This window comes from Cavia porcellus, unplaced genomic scaffold, assembly GCF_034190915.1.
Source record: "Cavia porcellus strain 051 isolate PalLab524CR breed Dunkin Hartley unplaced genomic scaffold, mCavPor4.1 scaffold_10, whole genome shotgun sequence".
Lineage (NCBI taxonomy): Eukaryota > Metazoa > Chordata > Mammalia > Rodentia > Caviidae > Cavia > Cavia porcellus.
Genome location: NW_026947493.1, coordinates 54195095 through 54209325, shown reverse-complemented (window position 1 = coordinate 54209325; position 14231 = coordinate 54195095). Strand labels below are relative to the sequence as shown.

The 14231-nt window shown below is 33.6% G+C and overlaps 1 protein-coding gene across 17 annotated transcripts in view; it reads right to left on the bottom strand.

Annotated features, from left to right (window-relative positions):
* LOC106025858 (histone H3.v1-like) overlaps window positions 1-14231 on the bottom strand; it is a 311126-nt gene that overhangs the window by 258879 nt on the left and 38016 nt on the right. The gene's annotated exons all lie outside the window — the stretch shown is intronic.

The following is a 14231-nucleotide window of genomic DNA, read 5'->3' as shown; positions in this document are numbered from 1 at the left end:
TTAATTAGCTGAAGCATTGCAATCGGACCAAGACATGCTCCTCATTTCCTCCCTCCTCAAGGTTACTCTAAGTTTCCACTGGAGCCTTTTGTCTGCCCCCAGACCTGTTAGTGCCTAGCTACTTCACATCTCAGCCCTTTAACTTCTGCTGTAACTTCCTTCACTGGAAAAATGACTCTATTTTGATTCATAATTTTCACTCTCATCCATTCATATATAACTTTCAAACTACATCTGCAGCTCAAAATTCTACTCAAATCAATATGCACAAAATTGAGGGTCTAACATGACAACTACCCTTTAGATTAAAAAGTCCAAAGCAGGATTTTTCTTTTCTTTCAAAAGCTGTTTCCCCTTTTCCTCTCCCTTAACGGAATGCATACTTTCAGGTGTTCACATATAAAACTTTAGACTTACTCTTGGCTCTTCATACCTGTATCCAATCTGTTAACAAATTTTTATGACTAACTTTGTATTATATAGAGGAAGGAACTTCTCTCTAACACTTATTGTTTTTAAACATTGACTTCTCTCACCTGGATTTTTATGTCCTCCAAATTGGTTTTATTGTTTTCATTTAACTGTACTCCAGTCTGTTCTCAACAAGGCAGCAGGGCCAAACATTTTACATGTAATTTGTATTGTTCCTTTGCTTAATAACATTGAAATAAATAGCTCCCTACTTTAGATTAAAAGGTTGTTTCTTACAATTGTCTCTAAAGCCCTGTATCCTCTCTCTGTGGTCTTCTCTTGTTCCTCCCCTTAATCCTTTTGCTTTAGTTGACATGGATTTCCTGATGTTCCTGGAAGAAGTGGGTAAGGGGCTGTTTCACTTGCTGTTCCACATCCCACATCCAATCTGTTAGCAAATGGGGTGTCTTACCTCAAATTAGTTCCAGAGTCTAACCTCTTTTTAACACAAATACCTAAAAGCTCACTCTCTGCTGGCATATCATTTTACCAGTGAAATTTACCTTCATTGGTATAAGAACTCTAAATCTCTGAATAGTCTAAAACCCGATACTTTATTTTTAGTCTTTGTACTTAGAGCTTTATTATATATCATGCAACTTCATTATTTACCATTTTTAGTTGTCTACCTCTCCAGGCAGCACAAAAGCTCCCCTGAGGACAGAGATATTTGCTACTTTGCTTGATGCCATATTACCATTGTCTAGAACTCTACCTAGTGATAATTTGTAATCAATAAACCGTATTTAAATATATAACCTTAGGGATATGTAGTCAAATTAGTTAAAGAAGTGGTCTGAGTCATGAGAATTTTAGCAATGTGACCTTGGCAATATTTAGAAAACTGGCCTTGAAAGCATATAATGTTCTTTATGCATGAAAGCTTTAAAATTTTTCTTACAGGTGTTAAAATACAAGGGAATTCAAAAAACAATAATGTTAATGAAAATTATCTTGTTATTTTTAATATTAAACCCACAGATCAATTCCACATAGAGTTTCAATGGCTACTCTTGAGATATCTATAAAGGTAGTAAGTAGGATTTAGAAGTCACGTTGGAATCCCTAGTATTTTCTACAAATTCAGGCTTCTGTGACCAACTGTTTATGTTGGCAGTACAAGGAAGACCCATATTCCCTTTTTCCCAAGTTTGTTGCAGCCCAGAATCACTAGAGAGTCTTTCCAAGGCAAGTCAGAAAAGGCAGGCAGGGTGGGAGGAATCCATCTCATGAAAATGGAAGATCAGCTATGATAGCAGAAGTTGTCTTGATAAGTAAACCTGACTCTGGCCAGGATATTCTCTCTCTCTCTCTCTCTCTCTCTCTCTCTCTCTCTCTCTCTCTCTCTCTCTTCCTCTCTCTCTCTCTCTCTCTCTCCCTGTCTCTTCTCGCTCTCCTGTCTCTCCACCTGTCTCTTTCCTGCAAATACATACATACATTCATACACTCAAACACACAGCACTTTCTCCCCTCCACCACTACTCAGACACACACTTCTGATGGCAAGTAGCAAAATCTTAGTACTGTAGACTGTTATGGATCTTGTGATCCTCATCAAACCTTTGTAGCAATGTCTACATGTACTTTGCTAGACAGATAAGTATTATCACATCCTAGTATAAACCTTACAATAAATAACATGAGAAATAGTGAGATTGCTTCTTATTTATATTTGTCTCCAAGCACATTAAAAATTTCCAAAATTATAAATTATTAGGTTGTTTCACATTCAAAGATACAAAAAAAAGCTAAGAGTTTTTCCTATTAATTAACCTCATTAAAGGTTTCTCAGTCCTCAATCTATTTTACAGGAACATAAAGAAGTTGAGTATTTGCTAAAGAGCTACTGAGGAAGAAAACTTTTCCCCACTCTAGTTATAGACCACTTACACCACGAAGTGTATTTCCCCTGTGATAGGAAGGGCCTGTTTCCTCAAGTTCTCCTTTGGTATTGTCCACATCTCTAGTGAACAGACCTGCTGGGGAGTCCCCAGTGGTCAAGTTATCTGAAAGCACTAAATGTGTATTTAGTAGCCAAAGAGGTATCTTAAGGGATAACTCAAAATCAAAGTACCAAAACTGTCTTTTTCATTAAAAGAAAGAGCCAACCAAGTTCTAAGAAGGCGATGATTTCATTACAAAATGATCTCTCTACCAAATAATGTGCATCAAAATAAATAACAACCAATTGTAGAATTTCTTGATTTAAAAAATTAAGAAATCATAAAACCAGTTTATCCTATTTTAGAAGGTCTTTTTCATTATAAAGCTCTGAGAAGAAATGATTTAAAGTAGGAGTTAAAGCATTGCTCTGAAGTTCATAGGCATTACTAAAGATTTTTTAAACAGAAGAATTTGGAAGATTGCATATGCAGTTTGATGGGTTACTCTGCGTGTTATATAAAGTAAAGCTAAAAAAATAAAAATAAACAATAAAACAAAACCAAACCAGAAACTGGGGAATCAAGGAAGACACTAATATAGGAAATAGTAAAAATATGGATTAAAAATTACAAATGCCAGCTACATAACACATTGGGGATACCTGCTCAAAAAGGGAAGATCATTTTCTCATGTATGCATGTACAAAAATGAAATACAAGCCAATTTAACAAACTACAAATTTATAGTTATTATAACTTAGAGAAGTTGCAAAATCCGTTTTCCCAAATATTCATACCATGATCCATGCGAACATATGGGGAAGGACATATATTGTGGCCTCATTCCTGTCATAGGAAAATATAAGTCTTCTCAAGAGGTAGTCTCCACTGAGTGGACCACAATCAACAGCATCTCTCCTCGCTTTCAAAGCTTCATAGCCTACATGCAAAAGTTTTCTTGTTTCACAAAGGAAGTAGAATTTTAGGAACATTTTGCAATAACATTTACTTTTCCTTCTTTTGTATGGCTTTCTCATTCTTTCTTTCTGTTGAGTTACTGGAAAAACCTTTTGGCATCTGTTGTCTTTTCTCTACCATTCTTCTAATATTCCAATCAAAAGACAGGACACTATAGGATTTGACAGGGCAAAATGAAACTCAGCTTCCCAAGTTCAAACACTAATACCATTATTCTATTAGGTCATGACAGTGACTGTATTACTTAATGTCTCCAGATGTGAGTTTCTCTTAAAATGTGGGTAATTATAGTACCTATTTGTGGGAAACAATTGCAAAAATAACTTCATTTCTCTACTCTTTCACTTCATACTGTATCTTTGTAGCTTTCCCTATATTCCCTGTCCTCACCCTTAGGGTGGTGCTTAGACATGCTTTGCCCTACAGAAGAAGTAAGTAGTAGTGAGCTGTATGAGCTGGAGCCTCAAGAAGACTGCACACTTCCACTGTTTCTCTATAGTGACCATGCAATAAGCCCAGAATTACCTTCTGACAAGTGAAAGCCTGTATGGCAATGGGTCACAAAGTCCTATCTGGGTCATCCTGGACATCTCGATTCATCTGAGGAGTTCCTGAATGCACACAACGGAGGAGTCTTTGGACTTGGCTTAAATTGGAATATTGACTCACAAAAAAAGCAAATGACTAGCATTTCGATGCTTTATATTTTTAAGTTTTAGAGTGGTTTATTATGAAGCATCATTGTGAAAACAGATGACTGATCACTATTTCACAAGATTGATGCCTAAATGAGAAAATATACCAAGTTCTTAGAAAAATGAGTTGTAATCAAGTGTTATTTAAATATCTGTTTTTAATGTTATCTCCAGTAATAGCTGTTAGTGTTAGTAGTACAAATGAAATAGAAAAGAGATTTAAATTCGAAATAAAGATCTGAAAACAAGCATAAAGATGCATTTCCCACCAAAAAAACAAACAAAAAAATATGACAATGGGTAACAGCCCTTAGAAATCATTTAAAAATCTAATTTCATCTTCTTTTGAAAGTATGCCAGACTGAAACATATATTGATTTTTTTCTGTGACTAGAAACTCCCCAACGTTTAAAGAAATAAAACTTACAAAATGCCACACTAATAAGAACAGTAGGAAAGATAACAGATAAAACATATCGGTGGGTTTTTTAAATGTAGAGGCCTGGTACCTGACTTATCAGAGTGAATGAAGTTATCAAATGTCCCTGAAATACTGATATAAGTCAGTAGAGACCAGAAACCATTTTTAATAGAAACCACTTTTTAGTTTCTGGAGATAGTGGGAGTAAGAAGTGTACCTAGGAGTGAAAGCCTTAGCTTGATTCATGTCCATGACCTTCCCACACAGAGAGAATGTCAGTGTTTCCATTCATCTTCCCATTCCCTAACAAGGGTCTGCAATTTTATCTTCTGGGTGAACAGAGCCTGAAGAGGTAAACTTTAGTACAGCAAGCATAGTGGAATATGCTCTGTGATAAGGAGCAGAATTAAGGGATGTTAGGGAGAAGCCTCCAGGCAGAAGACTTAAGGCTTCCAGATCTCTCTAGGTAGTCTGGTTTATGCCAACCACCTCTCCAGAGACTGGAAAAATGTCTCTGCTGTCAAAAACAGAAATAGAGAACAAAATAAGGAAATAGAATACAAACTCATTCAAATAAAAAGTTAATATATGCAGAAAGTGAACATTAGACTTAAAATAAGAGACTGTGTTTCAGCTACAAAACATAAGCAGGCTGCTATACAAAAAAGCTCTTTGAAATTAAAACTATAAATTATAATTTAAAATTCATTCAAAGAGAAAAATAACAAGGAAATCTTCATGTGATAAAACATAAAGCAAGTATAATAGGAGAGAAACTGTAAGAAAGTTTTAAAAACCATCCCAAGAAGTATATTATCTAATTAATGAGAGATCCAGAGAGACAGAGGGGGAAAATGAAGAGTAAGAAGATATCAAAACAGTCTGCCACAATTGTAGGATATGTATCTTGACACTTAGAGGGACTAGAGCATAATGAATGAAATAAAACTCATACAGTGATAACTTCTAATATATTAGAGATGAAGAAATGATCTTAGTAGCTTTCATTGAGAAGAAATAGTCACATCCAAACTATTGGAACCACGATAAGAATTAGACTTCTCAACAGTATTGTAATCTAGAGGCCCAGAGAGAATACCTACAACAAATAAGGAAATTATTTCCCACGTAAGAGTATATATCAGTCAAACTATTTCTTAGGCTTAAGAGTTAAGGAAGAATGAGACTATTTTAAAGCAAATTCTTGAAATACTAATCTCTGTTTGGCTTAGATTAATGGAAAACTAAGAATTCAGAATAATTTCCAAATGAGGAAAACTTTAAAAATTGAATTAAATGTTGTGAAAATCTTAATAGCATCTATAAACACAAAATAAAAAAGATAATTGTCAGGACAAATCCAGAGAAAAGACAAGAACCCAAAAAAAGTAAGCCTGACTCTGCAAAGAAAGTATGCTGAGGGTGAACTGAATATTTTGTGACTTCATCGGCCTGTAAGGCTAAAGTCAAAATCTGAGTCCTATCAAACACAAACAGCCTGAACAATCATGATTTCAAACTGAAATACCAGGAAGCTGTGCCTTCACAACATTCAGAAGCAGCAGCTGCAACATTCAGTAGTAGTAGAAATAACTAAAGTTCGTAAGTCTTAACCAAGTAAATCAATCCTTGCATAGAATTTAAGCATGACTTTCGTCATTTGTGTGACCAAGGCAATGTCAAAGCATGAACTCAGATTAAGATTGCCCCAGACTGGAAGTCCTTTAAATTACTGTACATGGGAAAAACAAGTAACAAGTATTTTTTTGACATTTAATTTTACAAATAAAGGTTAAAAAACAGTGTCCAGTACACTAGGTGATATGAAACAAATATCAGTGAAAATGAGTAGAAAGAAACATATACTTAATACTTGATACATTGATTTTATAATAAAGTTTAAGATTATAATCCTAAAATTTTATTTAATTAAAAAATTAAAAATCAAGCTGAACTATTTCAGCTGGGGACTATAACAATTAACATATAAGACTTGAAAAGAACTAAATATAAGATCAGTACAGATAAATACAACTGAAACAAATGTCTAGGATTTATCACTAGATTAGACATAGTTAAAGAAAATAATAACAAACCAAAAAAAGATTACAAAATACCAAAAGATGGAAAATATGCTGAAGAGGTAAGAGACATTCAGTGGACAGTGACAATGTACAACAGCTCAACAATAGAATACAGAGAATGTGGTAGAGAAAATATCTGAAGAAAAAATAGCTGAGGTTTTCTACTGTTAAAAGATATCAAATCTAATGTAGGATAAACAGAAAGAAATCCATATTTAGACATAGGATACTAAAACTTTAAAAAATACCAATGATGGTAGGAAGAATCTTTAAAGCAGCCATAGGAAAAAGGACAGGTCATTTTTCAAAGGAACAATATATCTCATGATCCATGATCTAGAAATTTACGCAGCAATGTAAGTTATACAACCTATAGCATCAAAAAGTGACTGTTCAATGCAGAACTAAATTTCTATGTCAGATAGGCCATTTAATTGTTGGAAAACTCCAAATATTAGAAAGTGTTTCCTATGGCAAATATCCCATAACTCTTGATTTTTTTTTTTTTTGTACAGAGGATCAAACTCATGAGCTTGCACTGGCTAGGCAGGTGCTTACACTACTGAACTTGATCCCTAGCCCCTCTTAACTCTTATATCTAGTGGATGGTGGTAAATGACACAATAGTTGTATTTTTTTTTTTATGAAATGGATTCCTTCATGTCTGACTTCAGGCAATGAATTTCCAAGTTCAGAACTGAGAGAAGATGCACACAATGGCTTCTCAAAGGGCAGGATGAGCCCAGTCCCACTTACTGTTGGTTGCATTTCTGATTAAGTTTCTCTTGCAATGTTAACTATCAATAATCTCTTTGGTTATTTTCCCCATGTAGTTGGTTATCTATGAAAAATTTGTTCATTTAATGACTATGTACCAAGAGTCTACTATTTGCTTATAATTACTAAGAACTGGGGAAACGTTGGGGGGAAAACTCTCCATGGAGCTTACGATATATTGGTGAGACAAAAGACAATAAATGAGTAAAGATACAGCCCACTTTGCTTAATCCACCTTGCTTGATATATGCTATTGAGAAAAATATGAGCATAACATAGGGGTAAATTGTATTTATATGGGGACACCAGATGGTAACTTTTATTCTGCTCTCACTCTTTGCCTTATACTGTAGATGAATTAGTGAAGAAGATACTTGATGTAAAGAAATCTGAATTCAGGAAAAATTAGTAACCTTGTATAGAATATAAGTTCTATAAAGGAGTATTGTTATAAAGCATAGACTGTGAATCAAGTATTTAAAGAACTGATACCCTATTTAAAAACTGAGCTGGTTTAGTAAAATATGCAAATTTTCAGCCTAGGCTGAGGGTCAGAAGGCCAGGCAATGTTGATCCTCCATTCCAATGTCTGTAGAGAGCCCTCAGAGAGCCCACCAGGCTCTAGGCACTCACTTTACATCACCTGAATGGACCCAAAGGGCATTTGAATTTGTGATCCTTCCAAAATTAAATTTATATTTTTTTAGAATTTCAAAATCATTTTTGCTTTTGAACTGATTTTTTAAACATCAAATCCATTATTAAATCAAAAGCTGGGGCTGGCATAAGCACCTGCTTTGCAAGCAGGCAATCATGAGTTCGATCCCTGGGACCGATAAAAAAAAAAGTACAAAAAAAAAACCCCAAAAAATATGTTTAAAAGAATGTTCTGAAGACATTAAAAACTACTTTTAGATAGGCTTCCAAGAAATATTTTGAGAGTCAGTAGTATGAGTATAAAATAGACAAATAAATTTACAAGATATATTGAAGGTAAAAATATGAGGAAGTAAAATTTTGAGTGTATTTAAATATTCATGACATCATATTAATAATTGAGGTATGTACATTACAGATGTTTATATTGTTGTTCCACCTGCATGTGTCCCAACATGAATTGTTTTAAAGCATAGTTTCATTCTCTGGCTACTACCCTATCAGCAGTTCTAAAATATGAAATATGAGTGACATGGTGGGCTGTGAAATCATTCAAAACATATTGGACATTATGAAGAAGTTTAACCAAATTAATTACAAATAAATGAAAATATTCACCAGTGAATGTGATATGAAAATTGTCAAATTATCATTCATCCAATTTAGGTAGAACTCATTTAGTTCACAATCATGATACACAAATAAACTTCAAAACCAACAGCAAATCCAACACCCACACTAGTATATGAAACATATTTTATGACTCAAATTATGCAACATAACCTTCCATCTGCCAAGACACTTAGAAAATTCTATTTACAATGCCACCTAGAAACCACTCATAAATATTGCTAAAACTAAATAACTTCCATAGACCAAATATTGCAAACAAAAGTAAAGAATTCTGGAATGCTTGCTAAAGTCACTCTCCTCAATTTGAAATGCCTTATTTGTTTGTCTTGGGCAGGAATAAGGGAGTAATATTTCTTACAATAAAAATAAAAACATTTGCAATGTGATTGTATTATTTAAAAGGTAATGTTTAAATTAACATCTCATAGAAGCTGTTCCATATTTAAACTACCTTCCATATTTTCTTGATATTATAGTAAATTCATCCAGAGACCTTTTCATAAAGAAAGTCTTGTTTCATCTTTACAGTCACGTCCTATCTATATCATATAAGGTCTGTGGTTACTGAATAGTGTGTTGGAGTGGGCTCGTCCTGGCCAGTGATATACCTTACACTTAAAGTTATAGTATGAAAATAGCATATACTAGTTATCATTGATGATATCAGATATGCATGATGTATTCAAAATCAAACCCATCCATTCAGCATACACACATCAAATACCTAATATAAGACAAGCACTATATTAGGCTCAAAAGATATAACAAATGAAAGAGAGGTCTATACCTTCCAGAATCTCATGTTGTGTAGATAAGATGAGGATGGAAACTACCACAGTAACAATGGAATCAGTATGGCTATTCTTTAAAAAACATAGAAATGCTACATTATCCAGCTCTAGCTGTACTTAATATGTTGCCAAAACATTGACAACATACGTTACAACATACAAAACATACATGCACACTCACATTTATAGTGGCAAAATTCGTAATAGCTAAGTTGTGTAAATAGCTTAGATGATCATCAATAGAATAATGGAGAAAGAAAATGTATGAAATTCAGCCATAAAGAAGAATGAAGTCCTGCCATTTGCAGAAAATGAATGGAACTCAAAACCATCATGAAAATAAAATGGTAAAGTAAAAAAACCTTCTGAGCCAGACTCAGAAGGTTAAATATCTCATGTTTTCTCTTACATGAGAAAACTAAGAACCTAATTAGTGAGTTAACATAAAGAAGAGACATCAGGAAAATAGAAGGTAGACTTTGGAAGCTTGAGAAGGGGTCCAGGGAGAGAGGTATATAGGGAGAAAGGAGTAATAGGGTTTAAAACGATCAAAATATTTTAAATAAAATACAAAAATCTGAAGCAAACCTCACCACTTCATATTACTAACAACATTTTAATCAGTTGTTAAAACAATTCCAATATAGCTAGCAAGCATTTGACAAAATGAGGACTTATCCTATACAAAGACATTAAACAGAACATCCCCAATGGCAAAAAAACTGAACTTAACCTAAAGGATTAAGTGAGAAAGGTGTCTGGCTGAAAAGTCAGTACGTGAAGACAGGCGGAATGTAAAAGTCTGAGCCAACCGAGGGCTTGAGATTCCTGATGGACTTCGTAATTTGAAGATGGTAGGAGAAGGCTGAAGAATTTTGTGTGCCAGGCAATGTCCATGGGTAGGACCCTTATAAAATAAAAAGCCACTGAAAAACTTTATGCTGAGAGTGGCAGTTAATTTTCTCAAAAACCTCTGTTAAGGGGAGTTTGTACTCAAGGAGAGGGAGGAAGAACATAAACAAAGGGGGCAAGAATACATGAGATAACAATTGCAACCAAACAGTTGGTATTAATAGGGCTTGATAGTAATATTATTTCTAGGTTAGAGCCTGCGCGATAAATGCAAATATAAAGTACTCATTTGTGGAAAGCATAGCTGAGAAGAAAGATAATAGAAAACCAGTACCCATTCAAGCACATTGAGTTTGAGATACCTTTAAGAAGGGTAGAGTATGCCACACTCTACTATAAATCAAGGTTGAACCTTGAATTCACATATGACTAGGTTGGAGATACAACCAGCAAACAGGAGCTGCGTTTAAAACTATTGCATGGGTGAGATGACATGGGAAGTACATCATGAGTGGATAGTGTGAAGAACAGAACCCTGGGGGACAGATGTTTGGAAGATTTTTGTATTAAGTCAGTAAAAGAATCATTAATGAAAAGATTCATTTTAAATTATTGTAGGAAACAACATTTTGATGTTACACGTATTCTCTGAAGACTGCTTTAAGAAACAGAAAGAATTTTAAGAATAGGTTAAGCTTCCCTTAGAAGTTTTATTGTTTGATACAATATTTGTATTTATAATTATAGTGAGTTATTTATAAGCACCTAGTTGTTAAAATATAATTTAGCTAGTAATATTACAATTCAACATTCTTGGTGGCAGAGAAAATCAACAAAATTATAAATATGAAGAAATTAAGTGAAAAAGAGGCAAAATGTTAAAATGTAACCAGAAAGAGCAATATAAACCCATAGTTTATTCTAGTTATGAAGTTATGACCACTAAAATAGCTTTGCCGTTAATGAACACTTTCAATGGTTAGTGGTTGCTTGTGTGTGTGTGTGTGTGTGTGTGTGTGTGTGTGTGTGTGTGTGTCTGCGTGATACTAGGAATTCTACCCAAGGTCTTCACTCTAAGAGCTATATCCCTATGCCGTCTCCATCTTTTTTTGACAGGATCTTGTTATATTACCTAAGCTTGTTCAAACTTGTGATGCTCTTTACCTAGCTACCAGAATACTGGAATTCCAGGCATGTGCAAACTTGCCAAGCCTCAGATGTTAGCTTCTAATATAATAAGCCACTAAGGGAAACAAATGCTGATCAACTATAATGATAAATTTAGGGTTGATTTTGGAAATTTAAATATCTGGGTAAGAGATACGGAAAAAAACTTACTAAAATTTAAGTGTGGAGACTATTGACTAAACAAAGCATGTTGCAGAACTATATAAATGTTAGGATCTCACTTGGGTTAAAATACATATGCATACTCATTTATATGAGCAGATAGAAATTATGTAGAATGAGCGGGGGCTATTCTCACAAGCAAACTAGATGAAGTTTTACTTTTTAAAATTTTGTTTCTCTCCATTTAAAAATATTTATACATTACATGTCGTGTTTTTATAATTATAAAAAGTCTATTTATGTGATAATGCTGTCAACAATGAGCCAATTTGATTGTTGCTGGCCTTGCACAAGTGAGAAACCAGAGCACAGTGGGTTAAAGAATGAGCAGTACTAGAAACAGTAACTGTAAGCTATTCATGAGTCTGGTACATTAGCAAGGAACAAGAAAGGTATGAGTGGTGCATAGCTGCAAATCTTCAAGTTTGTCCTTAACTTAGAGCCTTCCAGTTTGCTTTCCTGTCTCCAGAAGGTATTTCTGCACACAGTCACACATTCACCTCCAAGTCTTTGCTCCAAAGTCACCTTCTCCTAATTTAAAGATACAATGTTCTTCCCTGTTCCCATGAACAAATCCTCTACCCGGATCCTGTGATTTTTTTTACATTGAATTTAACACATTTCTAATATTTAAATGACTTTTAGTTATTATTCTGTTTTTCTAATTCTTCCACTAATATGCAAAAGAAGGTTCACAGAAATTGTTTTCCATTTTTCTACATTCCCGTAGTTTGAGTAGCAAGAGTAACGTTTGACACATAGTATTGCTTGATTAACTATGTACTAAACTAAAAGAAGGGATCCTCAGGGTTGGGAAGGATTTGAGTGCATTAAAAGTCTGAATTTGATTATTCAGGGAGAAAAATGAACCTGAATGATGCAGTTCAGGATGACAGAATCAATCCTTATGCACTTTTTTTGTATCTTCATAGAATGTATAGAGTACATGTATATTCTGTATACAGCAGGTAAAAGTTGTTCAGGGAATCTCACGAGCCAGTGAAAGAATGAAATTGAACACCACTGTGTGTCTTCACCATGTCGCCCTTATGTCTAGTGATATATGCTGCCAAAATAGTGAACTGTGAAAAGACTTTCATGGTGCATTTCAGTGGAAGAAATGCATTTCTTTGGCAACAACATACTTCAGAAACACTATTTGGTCAGTTCTTCCTTTTGTGAAAAAGCAAAATTACAATTAACTTCATTTACTTACACAGTATATTGAATTAGCTGCACTTGAGCAATGGAAAATTACCAAAATAGAACTTCTACAGATGTCTACTTGTAGGAACAGGTTTGCAATAAAGTTTATTTATATCCTTCAAGAGATTGGTAGTCAATAAGATTTTACAGGAAGAAGTAAAGAAGAAATTGTACTAAACTGAATTCCAGCCAATAAAATACAAATTTATTAAGGACCTCAGTGACTAAAAAAGAATCAGAAAAATTAAAATTGTAGATAAGAAACAAAAACTAACCATGGTTAAATCAATATCAACAAAACCATGAATTTGAACAGTTTGATATTTTTTGGACTTTTCTAGAGTCAATATTCTGAAATTGAATTGTTCTTTAGCCTTTGGGCAGTAATTCGTGTAACTCTTAAAAATCCTCAATTTTCTTGTTTTGTATGGATTGTCTTTGGATTTCATTTTAAAGTCACCAATTTAAACCTGATTATTAATGAAGAATGACGACAAAAACTTATAGTTTGAATCTGAATCATTCTTCAGTGGTCAAATCACTGAAATGTATACAATAGTATTTATTTGGTTTCTTTTTATTTTTGGTCATAAGATCATCTAAATAAGGGAGTTAAAATATAATACATATATAATCCAAAGTAATTCATATATCAAGATATATTCACAGTTGGTGGTCTTAATTTTGTAAAATATTTTACAATAAAAACTTAAGAGTTTAGGTTAGTTAAGAAACAGATTTAAAGTAGCTCCAGTTCTCTAATCTAGATAGAAGTTTCAACAGCTCAGAGACTAAATATGATACCTCATATCATTTTGAAAAGAGGCAACTAATTAGAAACAAAATTTTTCATGCCATTGATTAAAGCAATATCTTACAGAAAAAAAACTAATTTGGCCATTAAAAAATCTAATAAGGGAGATGTGACTAGAAAACTTTTTGGTTAACTATTAGAAGTGCTCACTTATTAAAAAAAAAAGAAATCAAAGCATACAACTGTCATTTAACAGGACATGTTAGTCAAGAAATGTATGATACCGTATTGTTTGAAAAAAAATCGTTGTCACACCAAACCTAGTGGCTTAGTATTTTGGTCTCTTCAAAAATCCAATTATTGTGTTGTTTTCCTATTAATGGCTATTCCAGGTTTTTAGAATGCCAGTTAATTAACACATAATTTGTTCAGAGCAATGATTGACACTGTAGAAATATGGGGATGTATAAGATATTTCTAGATTATGGATTAACTTTATTACAGCTGATATCTATATCTATATCTATATCTATATCTATATCTATATCTATATCTATATCTATATGTTAGTAGGTATAGAGTCCACGGCATAACACGTATACTGGAACAAACCTAATTTACTGGAACAAACCTAGTTTACTGGAAAGAGAGGCAGATTATGCATACTTGATAACTGACA